Source organism: Symphalangus syndactylus, chromosome 6 (assembly GCF_028878055.3).
Source record: "Symphalangus syndactylus isolate Jambi chromosome 6, NHGRI_mSymSyn1-v2.1_pri, whole genome shotgun sequence".
Lineage (NCBI taxonomy): Eukaryota > Metazoa > Chordata > Mammalia > Primates > Hylobatidae > Symphalangus > Symphalangus syndactylus.
In genome coordinates this window covers 95,246,818-95,266,682 of record NC_072428.2, presented here as the reverse complement: position 1 = coordinate 95,266,682, position 19,865 = coordinate 95,246,818, and the positions used below count along the sequence as shown (strand labels likewise).

The following is a 19,865-nucleotide window of genomic DNA, read 5'->3' as shown; positions in this document are numbered from 1 at the left end:
ATTTTGGATGATGTTGAGAGTATGAGGCACTTCTCAGACTAAATCCTGGAGGCAGAGCAAGGTGTAAGAAGCCCTAACTGCTTGTATTTTCCTAACAAATGGGGAAACTAAAAATTGATGGTAGAAGATTAGGTTTAAAAGCAGTTTGGCAGCATCATGTAGAAGACAGAGATGAGTGTGAGAAATTTGTGGTGAAGTAACTTTAAAGCATCACTTCAAAATATTACCAAAAATCCCCACAGAAAACCGAAAGAAAGCAGAGTAGAAACAGAATCCTGGTGTTATGATCTCTCCTCTTTTTACAAAACATATTTAGCAGCCCCATGGTTGCCCACGCCTGTAATCCCAGCACTTTGGGAGGCCGAGGCGGGCAGATCACGAGGTCAGGAGATTGAGGCCATCCTGGCCAACATAGCGAAGCCCTGTCTCTACTAAAAATACAAAAAATTAGCCGGGCATGGTGGCATGCGCCTGTAGTCCCAGTTCCTCGGGAGACGGAGGCAGGAGAATCACTTCAACGTGGGAGGCGGAGGTTGCAGTGAGCTGAGATTGCGCCACTGCACTCCAGCCTGGGCGATAGAGTGAGACTCCGTCTCAAAAAAATAAAAACATATTTAGCAAATGAGCAGTGCCAAAATGTCAGCAGTATGGGGTAGGCCTGGGGTGTTTTTTTGAAATATACTTTTATCTAGTTGCTGCAGCACCATTCATTAAGAAGACTTGTCCCCCCACCTATTCAGTTGCCTGCCTTTGTCCATCAGTAGACAGAAGGTATGGGGGTTTGTTTGTGGACTCCATCTGCTCCATCCCTCTGTTGGTCAATGCTTGCTCCAAGGGTCTGGTTACTATACCTTTGTATAGCATGCCTTGAATGGGTAGTGTCAGTCCTCCAGCTTTGTGCTTCTCTTGCAGGATTGTTTTGACCTGTCGAGATCCTTTGCATTTATGTATAAATTCAGAGTCAGCTTATACATATAAATTTTAGATATGCCTTAATAATATTGAATCTTCCAACCCATTAACATGGTATTGTGTCCATTTATTTAGGTCTTTATTGTTCTCAGAAGTGTTTTGTAGTTTTTGATGTGGAGGTCTTGCTCATATTTAATCTTTTTTCTGACTTTAAAAAATGCTATTATAAATGACAATTGTGTTTTGATGGGTTATAGAAGTGTAACTGATTCTTATGCACCAACCACGTGGCCTGTAACTATGCTGTTTGCTTATTTATTAGTGTTTGCATGTGTAAATTTCTCTGGGTTTTCTCTACACAAAATCATTTCATCATTTCAGGGCAAATGGAGGGTTTTCTTCTTCCTTATGATTCTTTATAAATTATTATTCTTTTTTGCCTCATTCGTTTATGCATGAGGTTGAATAGAAGTGGTAGGAATAGACACCCCTTGTCTTGTTTCTAATCTTACAGTGAATGTGTAGGTTTTTTTTAGATACCTTTATCAGGTTGAGATGGATCATATACTTAAATATAAAGTTAAAACTGTAAAGTTTCTAACAAAAAAAGAGAATATCTTCACAACCTTCGGAGTAGGGAAGGATTTATTAGCATATAAGAATCATTAACTATAAAATAAAAAATTAATTAGACTTAAAATTAAAAACTGTTCCTGATTAAAACACATTTTAAAAAATGCAAAGGCCAGCTTCAGACCAGGAGAAGCTCTTTGCAGTACATTTACCTGACAAAGAATGTGACTGGGAGGGAACTTCAAGAGTGAGATTTTGGAAAAATGTTCTGTATATTGATTAGAGTATATATATTTGTCAAAAAGCTGGGAATCGTACACATAAAACCTTTGATTTTCATTGCATGTAAATATAATCTGAATTTTAAAAAACATTGATAGTAGCTAGTTACATCTGGATTGTAGGGTTTTGGTTTTTGTCTTCTTTGCCTCTTTGTATTGGTTTTGTTTTCTGCATTGAGCATATATTTCTTTGTAAATATAGAAGAATATGTGCTTTTACTGCTGAAAGAAATCATAGACGACACAAACAAATGGAAACACATCCCATGCTCATAGGTGGGTAGAATCAGTATTGCAAAAATGACCATACTGCTGAAAGCAGTCTACAAATTCAATGCAATTCCCATCAAAATACTACCGTCATTCTTCACAGAACAAAGAAAAAAAAATCCTAAAATTCATATGGAACCAAAAATGAGTCTGCATGGTCAAAGCAAGACTAAGCAAAAAGAGAAAATCTGAAGGCATCACATTACCTGATTTCAAGCTATACTCTAAGACCATAGTCATCAAAACAGCATGGTACTGGTATAAAAATAGGCACATACACCAGTGGAACAGAATAGAGAACTCAGAAATAAACCCAAATACTTACAGCCAACTGATCTTTGACAAAGCAAACAAAAACATAAAGTGGGGAAAAGACACCCTATTCAACAAATGGTGCTGGGATAACTGGCAAGCCACCTGTAGGAGAATGAAACTGGATCCTCGTTTCTCACCTTAAACAAAAATCAACTCAAGATGGATCAAGGAATTAAATCTAAGACCTGAAACTATAAGCATTATAGAAGGTAACATCGGAAAAAATCCTTCTAGACATTGGCTTAGGCAAGGATTTTATGATCAAGAACCTAAATGCAAATGTGATAAAAACAAAGTTAAATACCTGGGACTTAATTAAACTAAAGAGCTTTTACACAGCAAAAGGAAGAGTCAGCAGAGTAAACAGACAACCAAAAGAGTAGGAGAAAATCTTCACAATCTATACATCTTAACAAGGACTAATATCCAGAAACTACAATGAACTCAAATTAGCAAGGAAAAAAAATCCCATGAAAAAGTGGGCTAAGGACATGAGTAGACAATTCTCCAAAGAAGATATACAGATGGCCAATAGACTATGAAAAAATGCTCAACATCACTAATGATCAGGGAAATGCAAATCAAAATCACAATGCGATACCACTTTACTCCTGCAAGACTGGCCATAATAAAAAAATCAAAAAATAATAGATGTTAGCATGGATGCAGTGAAAAGAGGACACTTCTACACTGCTGGTGGGAATGTACACTAGTACAGCCACTATGGAAACCAGTGTGGAGATTCCATAAAGAACTAAAAGTAGAACTACCATTGATCCAGCAATCCCACTACTGAGTATCTACCTAGAGGAAAATAAGTCGTTATACAAAAAAGATACTTGCTGATGCATGTTTATAGCAGCACAATTCACAATTGCAAAAATGTGGAACCATTCCAAATGTCCATCAGTGAATGAGTGGATAAAGAAACTGTGGTGTGTGTGGAATACTTCTCACATAAAAAGGAATGAATTTTGCAGCAACCGGGATAGGATTGGAGACTGTTATTCTAATTGAAGTAACTCAGGAATGGAAAACCAAACATCCTATGTTCTCTCACTCAAAAGTGGGAGCTAAGCTATGAGGATGCAAAGGCATAAGAACGACACTGTGGACTTTGGGGACTCAGGGGGAAAGGGTAGGAAAGGGATGAGGGACAAAAGACTAAAAATTAGGTTCAGTGTATACTCTTCGGGTGATGGGTGCACCAAAATCTCACAAATCACCACTAAAGAACTTACTCATGTAACCAAACACCACCTGTTCCCCCAAAACTTATGGAAATTAAAAAAAAAAAAAACGGAAGCAGAAGTGGAGCTTTTAAAAGGAATCAGTGGACCAGGCATGGTGGCTCACACTTGTAATCCTAGCACTCTGGGAGGCCAAGGCAGAAGGATCATTTGAGCTCAGGAGTTCAAGACAGCCTGGGCAACATATTAAGACTTCGTCTCGCTTTTTTTTCGTCTGGGCTGCCAACATGCCATCCAGACTGAGGAAGACCCGGAAACTTCGGGGCCACGTGAGCCACGGCCACGGCCTCATAGGCAAGCACCGGAAGCATCCCGGAGGCCGCGGTAATGCTGGTGGTCTGCATCACCACCGGATCAACTTCGACAAATACCACCCAGGCTACTTTGGGAAAGTTGGTATGAAGCATTCCCACTTAAAGAGGAACCAGAGCTTCTGTCCAACTGTCAACCTTGCAAATTGTGGACTTTGGTCAGTGAACAGACACGGGTGAATGCTGCTAAAAACAAGACTGGGGCTGCTCCCATCATTGATGTGGTGCGATTGGGCTACTACAAAGTTCTGGGAAAGGGAAAGCTCCCAAAGCAGCCTGTCATCGTGAAGGCCAAATTCTTCAGCAGAAGAGCTGAGGAGAAGATTAAGAGTGTTGGGGGGGCCTGTGTCCTGGTGGCTTGAAGCCACATGGAGGGAGTTTCATTAAATGCTAACTACTTTAAAAAAAAAAAAAAAAAAAAAAAAGACTTCGTCTCTATTTAAAAAAAAAAAAAAAAAAAAAAAAAAGTTTTTTTTAACAAAAGGATAAAAAGAACCAGTGTAGGTTTTAAAGAGGGAAGTGCTATATTTAAGGAAGCTTAATTTGACATCTTATATGATTGACATTAAAGAGAGAGAAGATACAAGGAGAAGACAAAAGCAAACAATGTCATGGAGGTACCGTCTTTATTATTCAACAATCTGTTGAGTATGGAGGGCAGTGACCAAAGAAACCCACACACTTCTAAGTCTTGGAATAATCAGAAGAATAGTACCTTCTGGGCGTCATTTATTTTAGTGTACTCTGAATTATGAAACTGCTTTTCTTCCCCTTCCGCATTGAGATAGAGTCTCTCATTCTATTGCCTAGGCTGGAAGGCAGTGGTGTGATCACAGCTCACTACTACCTCAACCTCCCAGGCTCAAGCTATCCTCCTGCGTTGCTGGGACTACAGGTCTGCATCACCATGCCTGGCTGATGTTTAAATTTTTTTGTAGAGACAGGATCTTGCTATGTTACCCAGGCTGTTATTGAATTCCTGAGCTCTAGGAATCCTCCTGTTTCTGCCTCACAAAGTGCTAGGATTGTGGGCATGAGTCACCATGCCTGGCAGATTTTTAAAATGTTGGTAGAGATGGGGTCTCCCTATGTGTCCCAGGGTGGTTGTCATTTCTTTTTTGCATTGGATATGGTTTGGCTATGAAAAAGCTCTTAGCCAAATGTGCAGCCCACCTCTAACAAGTGAACAATAATTTATAGCATGCATTCTGTATCCTAACTTTACTGTAGCATTATTCTGTTTTACTTTTTCTGGGCTATTTTTTCTTTGCCCCAATTTCTTTCTAATTTTGTATTGTACATTGTGGTTTTATAAGCTGCCTCAATTCCTTATAGAAAAAAATAGTGTAACACATATTAAAATATCACATCATACCCCATACATACAATTATGGCTTACTAATTAAAAATAGCTTTTTAAACAAGGTAAAATAATGTTGGCACTATTAGTAGAAACAGTGAAGTCACAGTTGGTTTGGGGAAGATGTTGATGAGTTTGACAGTTGATGGAAATATCAAGAAGGTGGTTAGAAATATGAATTGGAGAATCAGAAGTATCAGCAAGCAGGTGGTCTAGTAAAGAATTTAACCTTGCCTGAAGACAGATCTAGCCTTTGTCCTTGGAGCCTTCCAAGGGCATAGAGATCTGGGTGCCATGGGCCACACCTGATAGTCTTAACAGTGTGGCATATTATCGAACCTGAGGATGGTCTTTGGAACCCCCAAACTCTGTGGTTCATGTCAGAAGGGAAGGCAGTTGGTGGACTGTTCCCAAACCTTACACAAATATTATAGATTTGATAGGTAAAACAGATCATATAATGGTCGGCAAGTGGTTTAAAAAAACAAACAAAAAAAAAGGATGCAGGGAGGCTGTTCAGTGACAAGCCTTTGAGAAATTTAATGGAATGCAAGAGGAAAAGGAACACATACAAGAAACAGACATAGCAGTCAGGGAGGTAGGAGAGCAACCAAGATGTGTGTTCATTTTGACCTGGAGTGGACTGAGATGGCAGCCGTGGTGTTATTCTGAATGACACATTCCTGAACACATTCAGTTGTGTAACCCAAAGTTTATATTGTTTGAATATAGATGGGCGGTCATACTTGCAGTCATTCCAGATGTCAGTGGCTCTTGTCCTCACTTGTCAGCCCCTGCATAATCTGCCCTTTTGGATCTGGAAGTTGCCAGAGGGGGCACGGGATCCGGACCGGAGTCCCCATGTATGATCCGTTGTGATCCTCCTTCCTGCTCCTGGCCTGCTCCTGCTGGTGCTGCCATTACCCACTAAGAGAATGCTGTGGTGTTCTGCCACAAGGCTGTCCCCACTGTACTCAGTGCCAGAGCACAGTTATGTGGCATGGGAGTGGTGAGAGACCAGTTCAAATGTCTGCAACAGCCCCGTGCCATGACGCCACAGTGTGCCCACCACCCCTATAGCCAGTGGCCTCACCCACTGGTCCCTGGAGTCCAGTTTAATTTTTTAAAAAATTTGTAAAAAGAGTTATAAAAGAACTTTTAGTCAAAAAGACCAAAGCCCATGCCATAATCACACTCCTCAGATTCTTCTTTGTTTTTCCTTTTCTTTATCTTTTTCTTTTTGGAGACCGAGTCTGGCTCTGTCACCCAGTCACTGCAACCTCCGCCTCCCAGGTTCACATGATTCTCGTGTCTCAGCCTCTTGAGCAGCTGGGATTATAGGTATCCGCCAGCACATCCAGCTAATTTTTGTATTTTTGGTAGAGACTGTGCTTTGCCATTTTGGCCAGGCTGGTCTAGAACTCCTGGCTTCAAGTGATCTGCCCACCTCAGCCTCTCAAAGTGCTGGGATTACAGGTGTGAGCCACTGCATCCGGCCAAGATTCTTTTTTCTTTGCTTACACTTTCTTCTCCTCAGCTAGAGCAGCTGCTCTGGACAGGGCAGGACCTACTGTTGATGCAGCAGCAGCTGCTGGAGCAGGTCCACCCACCCCTACATTAGGATGAGTCTCTCGATGTCAACATAGGCCAAGGCCTTTGCCAGCAAACCAGGCCAAAAAGGTTCAACATTTACACCACCTACTTTAATTAGGGCCTTGATCTTATCCTCTGTGACGGTCACCTCATTCATAGTGAAGAATGAGGGTAGAGTAGATGCAGGCGAACTCAGGGGCTGTGGTGCGGGCAAGTGCGGGGCTGATGCTGCTGTTGGATGCAGTGCAAGTTGCTGGATGAAGTGAGGGCCAGTGTGGCCATAGCTTTCCCAGAAGGACTGAGCCCCTTGGCAGCAGCTGAGGAAAGGGCTAGAGTCTGGGTTTAGAAAGTGTCGACAATTAACGTGGTAGCTTCTTCTTAGCTCATTCTCTGTCCCTTCCTCCCACCACCCGCTTTAGGCTCACTGTAGCATAAGGATTTTTTTCCTTTTATGCTCCCGGCTAAAAGCTGGAACACTCTTGCAAGTCATTTTGTTAGTTGGGGCTATCCACCAATTCTCTTTAAGGGCCCAGGCATGTTTGATTCTTATTTGGGATCTAAGGTGGTATTCTAAAAACATTTACAAACAGAACCTGTTATGAGTAATATCTTTTCTCTTTTATTTATCATTTGGTGCTAATTTAAAAATGGACTGTATTCTTAGAGTTCTTTATTCAGATTTCACTCCTTAGCATTGATGTTCTGGATTCAGTAGAATTGTTAAAAATTTTTCCTCTTTGTTTTGGGTCCTGTTTTAACCTGGAATTGAAAAGAGTGAAATGAAGTAATGAAGTTCCAGATTTTGTTGGGGACTTTTTGTCTGGTTTATGTTGGCTAGGAAGCAGTAATTGAAAACATGCTATTTTTTCCCTCATACATTTTAAAAAATTGAGATATAATTTGCAAACATAACATTCTCTGCTTTAAAGGGTTCAGTTGTGTGGTTTTCAGTATATTCACATGATTTTGCAACTCACCACTTTAAAATTCCAGAACATTTTCATCATTCTCCAAAAGAAATGACTGTCCATTAACAGCCAGTCCCTATTCCCCCACCCCCCCAACCCTTAGCAATCACTAAGCTACTTTTTGTCTCTATTCTGGACATTTCATATAAACAAACACAATATGTCACTTTTTGTGTTTGGCTTCTTTTACTTACAATGTTTTAAAGATTCATTCTTGTTATACCATGTATTTATTCATTCGTTTCATGATTAATATTTCATTTTCTGGATGTATCACAGCAGTTCATATACATTTGGGTTGTTTTCACTTTTGGCTATTGTGAATATGCTGCTGTGAACATTTGTATATGAGTTAAAGTGGACAGTTGTTTTCATTTCTTTGGTATGTATCTAGGAGTGGAAGTGCTGGGTCATATGGTAACTCCGTGTTTAACCACTTGAGAAACTGTCAGATTATTTCCCCAGATGGCTATGTCACTGTATATTCCCACCAGCAATCGTATCTTGGTTATAATTTACTCACCTTTGTCCCTTTTATGTTTATTTTTTCTTGTGACTTACTTGCTTCTGTAATTCTATTATAATGAATGAGTTTTACCTATTTTTTTTTAAAACCTTTGATTGATCCTGTCAGTGTGGCCTCTTCAGCTCTGCTTACTACACCATGCATATTCACCATGAGCCTTTAAACCTGAGTGTCTCGTCAGACACCCACACCAAAATCCTTCCCTTGGACAATAATAATTTTGCCTGTGTTGGTAGCACACTGAGATGGTGGTGGTCTTTCCAAGACTATATCGTCTGAGGTATAAAAAAAGAGTTTTCAAGACAGAAAGATTTAATAATAGCATTTAGTTTAAGCTACATTTCAGTTTCAGGAAGATAAAAGCTGACAGGAACAGTGAACTACCTGTGGGGAATTCTCTAGAGACTCATGTGTGGGGCCAGTGATGAGTCAGGCAGATGTCAAGGTGAGGATATATTAGCAAAGCATAGCAGATTAGTTGGTGAAATTTAGCAATGAAATGATTGTAGCTTCTAGGGAGTGGGGTCAGATTTGTGCAAGAAAAAGCGTTTATTTTAGTGTGACATATCTGAGCATAATTCTAGGCAGAAGAGATAAGGTTTGAGTAGAGTTGAAAGGCCAGCAACAAAGGAATTAAATGAGTGATTTTTGGAGCTAGTTGATCAGTCTTTTAAAGATTGAAGGCACATCTTACCTGCAGAACCGAGGAGGAGGTTTTGCATAGCTGTTGTGAGCAGAATAAAGACCGTTGTGATTATTGTTGTATAATAAATTATCCCCAAACTTAGCCTTAAACCACTTTTTAATTTTGTTCATGATTTTATGTATCAAGAATTTAGAAAAGACAAAGCTGGGATGGCTTGCCCATTGCTTCACAGTATCCGGGGCCTCAACTGAGACGTCTCCAGGGCTTGAGGTGGCTTCATGGCTGGGGACTAGAATTAACTGAAAGCTTACATCTGGCCCCTGGGCTAGAAAGATAAACAACTAGGACAGCCTTATGGAGCGCCTACCCATGCCCTTTGCATATGGCTTGGCTTTCCCCGAACATGGTGGCCTCAGAGCAGTCATACTTCCTACCTGGCAACTTAGAGTTCCCAGAGGTAACACACATCTTCCAGAGTGGAAGCTGTGTTCCTTTTATGACCTAGCCTCAGAAGTCACACAGTCTCATCCACTACATTCTTTTTGGTTAGAAGCACATCAGACGCTCATTCAGATTCATGATTTAGAGTCCATTTCTTGATAGTAGAACATCAGAGTAGAAGGGATAGTAGAAGAGCAGGTAGTTGGGAAGATACTGTTTTGGCCTTTGTTGAAGAACACAGTCCATCAGAATACAACAACAAGAAATCAATAAAGCAGCCATAGAGAATGAAGTGATTGCCTTTCCAGTAACGTGGATGAAGCTGGAGGCCATTATTTTAAGTGTAAAAACTTAGAAACTGAAAATCAGCTACTGCATGTTCTTTCTTATAAGTGGGAACTAAACAGTGGGCACACATGGACTTAAAGATGGAAACAATAGACACTGAGGACTCCAAAAGGGGCGAAGTTGGGAGGGTGGTGTGGCTTGATAAATTACCTGTTGGGTATAATGGTCACTGTTTGGGTGATGGGTATACCGGAAGCCCAAACCCACCATTGTGTAATACATACACATAACAAACCTGCACATGTACCTCCTGATTCTAAAATAAAATTAAAAAAGTAAAAACCCTATAAGCAAGGGCATTCTTCTTACTGTCAAATGATACAACATTCATAGAAATAGAGATTTGTGTAGTTTGAAAATACCTCATATAAATCAAGACGAAACCTTTATTTTGCAGACATTAAACCTAAAGTTGACTGATAAAGACATATTCGTTCCAGAGCCCGGAACATTCTAGGGGAATAAAATCTATAAAAAGACGCAGACTTCCAAATATATATAGTTATAGTTATGTAGGTACAGTAAACTAACCCTCTTTTTAAGGACATGTATTTATCTAATTCTCTTTTCATCTGGCATGGATTATAAGCCTTCTAAGCCTGGAGTCTACTAAGTATGTCTAAATTGCTATGTTGGGTGCCTAACAAAGGAGTATGTACAAGTTGGTGCATGATTTAGTTAGACTTTTTGATGGTGATTAAACTGGAAAGCATGAATTATTCTTGGATTATAAAACTAGGTGGGGCTTTCACATGAGGCTCAAAAAATCAGTTCTGTTTTCCACATAGAGACCTTTTACTTATTCTTTTTGTAGTCAATTTGTCTCTAAGACCTTTTCTCTTTCTCATTTTTTAGAATAATTAAGAATTTCATTAGAGTAGTTTAGAATTTAGATTATTTACAGCGTATTATTATTATTTTTTTTTGACAAGAGAACGTAACATACCCCTGGGAACATGTCTTCAGTTATATGAGTCAGACATGGATATGTGCTGTAATATACCCTTGCCCTCCATGAACAGCAGGAACCTGAAAATAACAATAGATCCTAACCTTTGGAAGGAACTTAACTTTTTAGTTATATTTTGAGGTTGGAATGTGGATAATTAGGGCTTTTAGTTTTAAACAGCCAGAGAACTGTTTTCTGAGTTATTTTAATTGTTAAATTTTTTTAGTTACTAAGAATTTTTTCTTTTAGATATAAAAGAAATCTTTTTTATTTTAAAAGAAATCTCATGTCTTAAGTGGATTCTGATTTCTGAATTCCACTTTGGCTCAACTAAGACTTTCTCATTCTAAGATCAGTTATGTTTCTTCAGTTCATAATTCAATATATTATACATTTATTTATCCGAAACATAATTAAGAACCGAGAAATGAGCCCAAAGTTTTTGAATAGATACAAACCATGTCCAAGTTCATGTACTAAAGTTCATGTACTCAAGCTCATGTTCTTTGTTCTGGAGAAAAGCCCTTTTAGTGATCTCATAGAATGTCTACTCCTCCTTTGCCCATGAAACAAGGAGAAGGTTAAGAACAAGAAAGAATTAGAAATAATATATAAAAACTATCATAAAGTCCCAATAAACATTGCAGCCTAGAGAAAGTGGTAAAATTCTTAGACGGAAAGACCACATGACTTATTAGGGGAAAACCAGATTGTTATTAAGTATTTTTGCAGCAAAATGTTAGGGCAGAAGACAGTAGAGAAGTACATTTAACATACTCAAGGAAAGAAAATGTGAGTCAAATATTTTACATCCAGCCAAACTGACCTTCATTATACAAATCTCATACAAACTGTTATATATACATTTAAGCACTGAGGGAATATTGTTCTTTTGAACACTGAAGTTAAAAGCTTCTAGCAGCCTAAATCAAGGAAGAGGCCTGTATAGACATACAGACTGCTTTCATAAAAATACAAAGTATACCTGAAAAATCAAACCTGTAGCATTCCTCTGGAACACTTAGCTTATAGAATACTATTAAGCGTCTTAACTAGACAGTTAAATGGACTTAAAAGATTGTGTATTTGGTTTCCATAGAAATTTAAGGGTAAATTTTATAACAACATATGTTTTGAAGCAGTGGTTTGGATTATTCTGTCAGGATATCCTAAAGAGATAAATAGCTGTGTCTGGCGTTATGTATGTAAGAAATAAAGGAAAAATATTAGTAATAGACCAGGTGTGGTGGCTCACTCCTGTATTCCCAGCACTTTGGGAGGCCAAGGTGGGCAGAACATTTGAGGTCAGGAATTCGAGACCAGCCTGACCAACATGGTAAAACCCCGTCTCTACTAAAAATACAAAAAAAAATTAGCCAGGTGTGGTGGCACATGCCTGTACTCCCAGCTACTCCGGAGGCTGAGGCAGGAGAATGGCTTGAACCTGGGAGGCGGAGGTTGCAGTGAGCTGGGGTCATGCCACTACACTCCAGCCTGCACAACAGAGAGACTCTATCTCAAAAAAAAAAAAAAAAAAAAAAATTGGTAATAGTGTACGTTAACTCTTTTTAGTTATGGAATCTGAGATTTACAGGGTATCAGTGTACTTAAAATACATTCAGTGAAGTTGAACATTTAGTTGTATTTGTGTGTATGAGAAAAGAAAGCTTGTTACCCACAGAGTCAAGTAAATCTCTAGACATAGCCTCTTAAAAACAGCCACACAGGGCGTGGTGGATCACACCTGTAACCCTAGCACTTTGGGAGGCCAAGGTGGGTAGATCATTTGAGGTCAGGAATTCTAGACCAGTCTGACTAATGTGGTGAAAACCCTGTCTCTACTAAAAATACAAAAAAAATTTATCCAGCTGTGGTGGCACATGCCTGTACTCCCAGCTACTCTGGAGGCTGAGGCAGGAGAATGGCTTGAACCTAGGAGGTGGAGATTGCAGTGATCTGGGTTCATGCCACTGCACTCCAGCCTGGGCAACAGAGTGAGACTCTGTCTCAAAAAAACAAAAATAGACAAACCAAAAAAAAAAAAAAATCCATTAGCCATTTATGATCTGATGTTAACCGTTGTGCAATTGTAGGATTCCTACTGATCCCCAAGTGCATTTAAAATTGTGTTCTAAAGTACTCTTTGTATTGAGACATGGTTCTGGAGTGTTCTAGACTAGAATATAGATTAGGATTTTAGTTACTGGCTTGTACAGTAATGTGACTTTCATTTCCATTGTGGGCTCTTATTCTCGAGGGTCTCTTCTGAAAAATCAGTATCAGTATATTGAAGAAAATCTTTTATGCAGCTACAAACTTACAGCACTAAAATGACAAAAATGATGATTCGTCATAAAAACAGAAGAGATCCTTATTTGTATTTATAAAATTTTCTTTGTGTAGAATTTGATTCCAGCTTTATAAATGTATGGAGCTGTTAGTGAACTTTAACTTCATAAATGTTTGTGGATCCCATGATAGCTTGGCTCAGGGTCTTATAAATATTATCACAGCTCAGTCTTTCTTACTAGTTTGCCTTGAGTACTACAGATTTTAATTTTACATTGTAATAGAAATATGATTTTTTCCCCCTGTACAGTTCTCTTCGCAGTGTTTTATATGATACTAGTTGGGATACATTTAGATTAGTAGTTTACTTTCCCTCCTTCTGGTCATAAGAGATAAGGGGAAATCTTCTAGTAAATACTTCGTTACAAATTTTTTCCTTACAAGTAACAAAGTCAAAACTTGCCAGGTGCGGTGGCTCACACCTGTAATCCCAGCACTTTGGGAGGCCAAGGCAGGTGGATTGCTTGAGGCTAGGAGTTTGAGACCAGCCTGGCCAACATGGCCAAATCCCATCTCTACTTAAAAATAAGTAAATAAAAAACACAAAAATTAGCCGGGCATGTTGGTGCACATCTGTAATTCCAGCTACTTGGGAGGCTGAGACACAAGAATTGCTTGAACCCAGGAGGTGGAGGTTGCAGTGAGCTGAGATTGTGCTGCTGCACTCCAGCCCGGGCAGCAGGGCGAGACTCCATCTCAAAAAAAAAAAAAAAAAAAAAAGGAAAAAACAAAGTCAAAAGTTTTGCACAAATCTCAAGGCTCTTCAATGTCTGATTCAATGTACCATTCTTGTTTTCTTTCTCAGCCTCAAACATAGTTAATTTGTTTCACCTTAAACTGCTGTGTTTGTCGTCATGCTATCCTTTTTTATGTTAGGGCTTTCCTCTTTTTTGCTGTTAGAGTATATGGTTGAATTTTTTGTTGTTGTTTTTTTTTTGAGACAGAGTCTTGCACTTGTTGCCCAGGCTGGAGTGCAGTGGTGTGATCCTGACTCACTGCAACGTCCACCTCCTGGGTTCAAGCGATTCTCCTGCCTCAGACTCCTGAATAGCTTGGATTACAGGTGCCTGCCACCACGCTTGGCTAATTTTTTTGTATTTTTAGTAGAGATGGGGTTTTGTCATGCTGGCCAGGCTGGTCTTGAACTCCTGACCTCAAGTGATCCATCTGCCTTGGCCCCCGAAAGTGCTGGGATTACAGGCGTGAGCCCCCGCGCCTGGCCGTCTCAGTTGAATTTTAGCCTACATTTGGTTTTTTTGTTTGTTTGTTTGTTTGTTTTATCTTAGGTTCAGGGGTACATGTATGTGCACATTTGTTGTGTAGGTAAACTGTGTGTCATGGGGGTTTGGTGTATAGATTATTTCATCAACCAGGTAATAAGCATAGTGCCCTATAGATGTTTTTTCTAATTCTCTCTGTTCTTCCACCCTCCATCCTCAAGTATGCCCCAGTATCTGTTGTTCCCCTCTTTGTGTCCTTGTGTTCTCATTGTTTACTTCCCACTTATACATGAGAACATGAGGTATTTGATTTCTGCTCCTGTGTTAGTTTGCCAAGGGTAATGAATGGCCTCCAGCTCCGTCCGTGTTCCTGTAGCGGACATGATCTCGTTCTTTTTTTATAGCTACATAGTATTCTATGGTGTGTGTGTACTACGGTTTCTTTGTCCAGTCTACTGTTGATGAGCATTGCTTCCATGCCTTTGTCATTGGGAATAGTGTCGCAGTGAACATAAGCGTGTGTGCGTGTGTCTTTACAGTAGAGCAGTTTATGTTCCTTTCGGTGTATACACAGTAAGGAATTGCTGGGTCGAATCATAACTCTGTTTAGAGTTCCTTGAGGAATTGCCACACTGATTTCCACAATGGCTGAACTAATTTACACTCCCACCTGCAGAGTATAAGCATTCCCTTTTCTCCGCAACCTTGACAACATCTGTTAATTTTGTGACTTTTTAGTAGCCATTCTGACTGGTGTGAGATGGTGTTTCATCGTGGTTTCAATTTGCATTTCTCTAATGATTAGTGATGTTGAGCAGCTTTTTATATGCTTATTGGCCACATGTATGTCTTCTTTTGAAAATGTCTATTCATGTCCTTTGCACACTCTTTAATGGGGTGGTTTTTTGCTTGTATATGTATTTAAGTTCCGTGTAGATTCTGGATATTATACTTTGTCAGATGCTTTGTTTGCAAACATTTCTGCCATTCTGTAGGTTGTTTACTCTGTTGGTAGTTTATTTTGCTGTTCAGGAAGTTCTTAGGTTCCCTTTGTCAGTTTTTGGTTTTGTTGGAATTGCTTTTGACATTTTCATCATGAAATCTTTGCCAGGTCCTATGTCCAGAATGGTATTTCCTAGGTTATCTTCCAGGCTTTTATTTTTTTGTCGTTGTTGTTGTTGAGACAAAGTCTTGCTCTGTCACCCAGGCTGGAGTGCAGTGGCACGATCTCAGCTCACTGCAACCTTCATCTCCCGGGTTCAAGTGATTCTCCTGCCTCAGCCTCCCCAGTAGCTGGGATTAAAGGCATGGGCCACCACACCTGGCTAATTTTTGTATTTTTTTTTTTAGTAGAGACAGGGTTTCACCATGTTGGCCAGACTGGTCTCGAACTCCCAACCTCAAATGATCTGCCTGCCTTGGCCCCCCACAAAGTGTTAGGATTACAGGCATGAGCCACTGCACCCGGCCTTTCCAGGATTTTTATAGTTTTAGGTTGTACATTTAACTCTTAATCCATCTTGATTTTTGTGTGTGGTGTAAGGAAGGGGTCCGGTTTCAGTCTTGTGCATATGGCTAGCAAGTAATTCCAGCACCACTTATGGAATAGGAAGTCCATTCCCCATTGCTTGTTTCTGTCAGCTTTGTCAAAGATCAGCTGGTTGTAGGTGTGTGGCATTATTTTTGGGCTCTCTACTCTGTTCCATTGGTCTTTGTGTTTGTTTTTGCATCAGTACCATGCTGTTTTGGTTACTGTCACCTTTTAGTGTACTTCGACATCAGGTAATGTGATTCTTCCTGCTTTGTTCTTTTTGCTTAGGATTGCCTTGGCTATTTGGGCTTTTTTGGTTCTTTATGTATTTTAAGATAGTTCTTTCTAATTCTGTGAAGAATGCCATTTATAGTTTGATAGGAATAGCATTGAATCTATAAATTGTTTCAGGCAGTATAGCTGTTTTAACAATATTGATTTTTCCTGTCCATGAGCATGGACTGTTTTTCCATTTGTATCATCTCTGATTTCTTTGAGAGTGATTTGTAATTCTTATTGTAGAGATCTTTCACTTCCCTGGTTAGCTGTACTCCAAGATATTTTATTCTTTTTTTTTTTTTTGAGATGGAGTCTTACTCTGTCGCCCAGGCTGGAGTGCAGTGGCGCAATCTCAGCTCACTGCAACCTCTGCCTCCTGGGTTCAAGTGATTCTCCTGCCTCAGCCTCCGCAGTAGCTGGGATTAAAGGCACGTCCACCACACCCGGCTAACCTTTGTATTTTTAGTGGAGATGTGGTTTCACCATGATGGCCAGGCTGGTCTCAAACTCCTGATCTCAAGTGATCTGCTTGCCTCAGCCTCCCAAAGTGCTTGGATTACAGGCGTTAGCCACCATGCCCGGCCTTTTAATATTTTAAGTGACATTTACCAGCTGTAAATTATCGTACCTGGAGTGCTATTTGGGCTACTGTAATGAATCGGATCATGCTTTGGGCCAGTTAGTTTTACAGTTTTAAATAGCCGTAGACAATACTCTTAACTCTGACCTGCTCATTTGTTAGTCTGTCATTAGTCACAGTGGGTTAGAGTGCTGGCAGAACAGTAAACACTAACGTGGCACATAATATGTACCCAGGTATAGTTTTGAGTGAGGTAGCTGGGGCAAGTGCCGACACAGGTTAAGTAACTGGCTTAATGTTATAGTAGTAAATGCCAATGCTGATATTCAAATTGTCATCCCTGAATTCAAGCATAAATCTCTGTTAAGTAATTGGTAGTAGGCAGCAGTTTAGAAATATGTGTTGGCCTTGACATGAACATTTTAGGTATTCAGGGTTGCTCAATCAATGGACTCACTTTTAATCTGTGTGGTCTCACTGCAAAAATGGTTTCTGAATCCATTTATATTTTTATATTTTATAAAAAGAAAACACTTTTCCTTATTACTAATTTAAAGCACAATTTACATTCACCACAGCATAATTTTTGATAGTATTATTATTATTAGTGTTTCTTCTGTGGTGAATGTAATTTAAATTGTGGTTTAAATTACTAATGAGGAAAATAGTGTTTTCATTTATATTTGTCTTACCCTTAAGTAATTTTTGTCGTTACTTGTTTTTTTTGTTTTGTTTTGTTTTGAGACAACGCCTTACTTTGTCTCCCAGGTTGGAGTGCAGTGGCGTCATCATTACTCATTGCAGCTTCGACCTCCTGGACCCAAGTGATCCTTTGGAGTAGCTGGGATCATACGCATGCGCCACCATGCCCAGCAAAATTTTTTAAATTTTGGAATGATGGGGGAATCTCACTCTTTTGCCCAGGCTAGTCTCGAACTTCTGGCTTCAAGTGATCCTCCTGCCTCATGTGTGATTATCAGTGGTGTGAGTCACCATGCCCAGCCTGTTGTTACTTTTTTAGGTTGTAGATAAATAGGAATCCTCCTGTGTCTTTTGGAATATTAGCCTTTGCTCTGGTTTTTCCTCTAGAGCAGTCTCCCATTCATTACTGTTATGGGAAATATTTGACTGTAATAACAGAGATTGACTTGTATTCAAGAGTTCTTAAATAACAATGGCTTCTCTGATTGACTGCTTTTGAATTTCTCTTAGTTTCAAGGGAGTTTAATGGTTGTGCCAGAGGCTTCATTATTGTTTATATTTTTGGTTGCTACTAAGTGCTTTTAAAAATATCCTTAAGTCTTGATGCTTTTTTATATTTCGTATTATTATTATTATTAGTGTTTTTGCTGTGGTGAATGTGGTTTAAATTGTGCTTTAAATTACTAATGAGGAAAGTAGTGTTTTCTTAGATTGAAACATTTTTATTGATATCACCTACAGGCATTTTCTTCACAGCTCAGGGATGTGACTGTCAAATCTTAGGAAGAATGTGTTGTGAATTATTATTATTTTTTTTTGGAGACGGAGTCTTGCTCAGTCGCCCAGGCTGGAGTGCAGTGGTGCAATCTCGGCTCACTGCAAGCTCCGCCTCCTGGGTTCACACCATTCTCCTGCCTCAGCTTCCCCAGTAGCTGGGTTACAGGCGCCTGCCACTACGCCCACCCGGCTAATTTTTTTTGTATTTTTAGTAGAGACAGGGTTTCACCGTGTTAGCTAGGATGGTCTCGATCTCCTGACCTTGTGATCCTCCCGTGTCGGCCTCCCAAAGTGCTAGGATTACAGGCGTGAGCCACTGTGCCCGGCTGTTGTGAATTTTTAAAGTGATAATTTATTTTCTTATTTCTTTTATAACCTAAATTAGCTAAAGAATGATTGTAAAATTTTATTGATGAAGTCATTTACAAGAGATTCTTACTAATCATTGACAGACAATACAATCCATTTCCAACTTGGGCAATATTTTTGCTGTTTTATACTGAGAAGATAGTTGTTATCTGAAATGGTGGTTTTAATTTTATTCCTGAATTATGCTTTGTTTGTTCACAATATCATGCACTTAATTCATATTAGAATCCTAGTTAGTTGTCTCTTCAGACTTTCACCTTTTGAATTTGTCTGATGGATTCTTCATATTGTCACCTTCTTCTGTACTTTTGTGTGTCCCCACGCAGTAGGTAGTCTTGTCTTTACAGAAACATTATTTCTAGGCCCTTTCAACCTGACCGCAAGGAAATAAATCTTCTTTTTAAAGACTGCATTTTTTTTTTTTTTTTGAAATGGAGTCTCACTCTGTCACCCAGGCTGGAGTGCAGTGGTGCGATCTCAACTCACTGCAACCTCCGCCTCCCGGATTCAAGCGATTCTCCTGCCTCAGCTTCCCGAGTAGCTGGGACTACAGGAGCGTGCCACCACGCCTAGCTAATTTTTTGTATTTTTAGTAGAGATGGGGTTTCACCGTTTTAGCGAGGATGGTCTCGATCTCCTGACCTTGTGATCCGCCCACCTTGGCCTCCCAAAGTGCTGGGATTACAGACGTGAGCCACCGTGCCTAGCCTGTTTTTTTAAGAGCAGTTTCAGGTTCACTGCAAAATTGAAAGCATAGTGATAACCTATGAACTCCCTGCCCTGATGCATGCATAGCCGCCCCCAGGATCAGCATCCTCCTCCAGAGTAGTACATTTGTTAGGATTGATAAACTTCCATTGACACATCATTTGTACAGTTTTTAAAAACTTACATTTTAACTCTTTTATATTGAAAATCTTGGTTTTTAAATGACATTTACCTATTTGTTTTATCTTGTAATGTAAATGAGATATTTCAATAATGTTCATAAGAACATTATTGACAACAAATATACTAAGGTTTTAAGGTTTTCTTGCAGTCTTTTGTGTCCTTACATTGTATCACACATCTTAATAACCTATAAAGATATCCTTTCATTGAAGTAAAAAGATTGGTTGCATATGTTCTAAATAATTTTTGTTTAAGTGAAGAAAAGTGGTGGTTAGTGCATACATAATAGCAAGTCATGCTGTCTATTCTCAGTGCTTTTTAAAAAAGCAAGTCCTCAAAAGGTTTCATTGATATCTCTGCATATCATGTTTTTATTTTCACTTTACCAGTTCTTTTTTATGTGTTTTTTTTTTCCTGGTTTAAT

General features: G+C 39.4%; 1 protein-coding gene and 2 pseudogenes across 24 annotated transcripts in view; 2 read left to right on the top strand and 1 right to left on the bottom strand.

The window, feature by feature from the left end:
- SRPK2 (SRSF protein kinase 2) overlaps positions 1-19,865 on the top strand; it is a 299,803-nt gene that overhangs the window by 214,249 nt on the left and 65,689 nt on the right. The gene's annotated exons all lie outside the window — the stretch shown is intronic.
- LOC129484859 (large ribosomal subunit protein uL15-like) lies at positions 3,793-13,831 on the top strand (annotated as a pseudogene).
- On the bottom strand, positions 6,431-10,004 carry LOC129484108 (large ribosomal subunit protein P1-like; annotated as a pseudogene).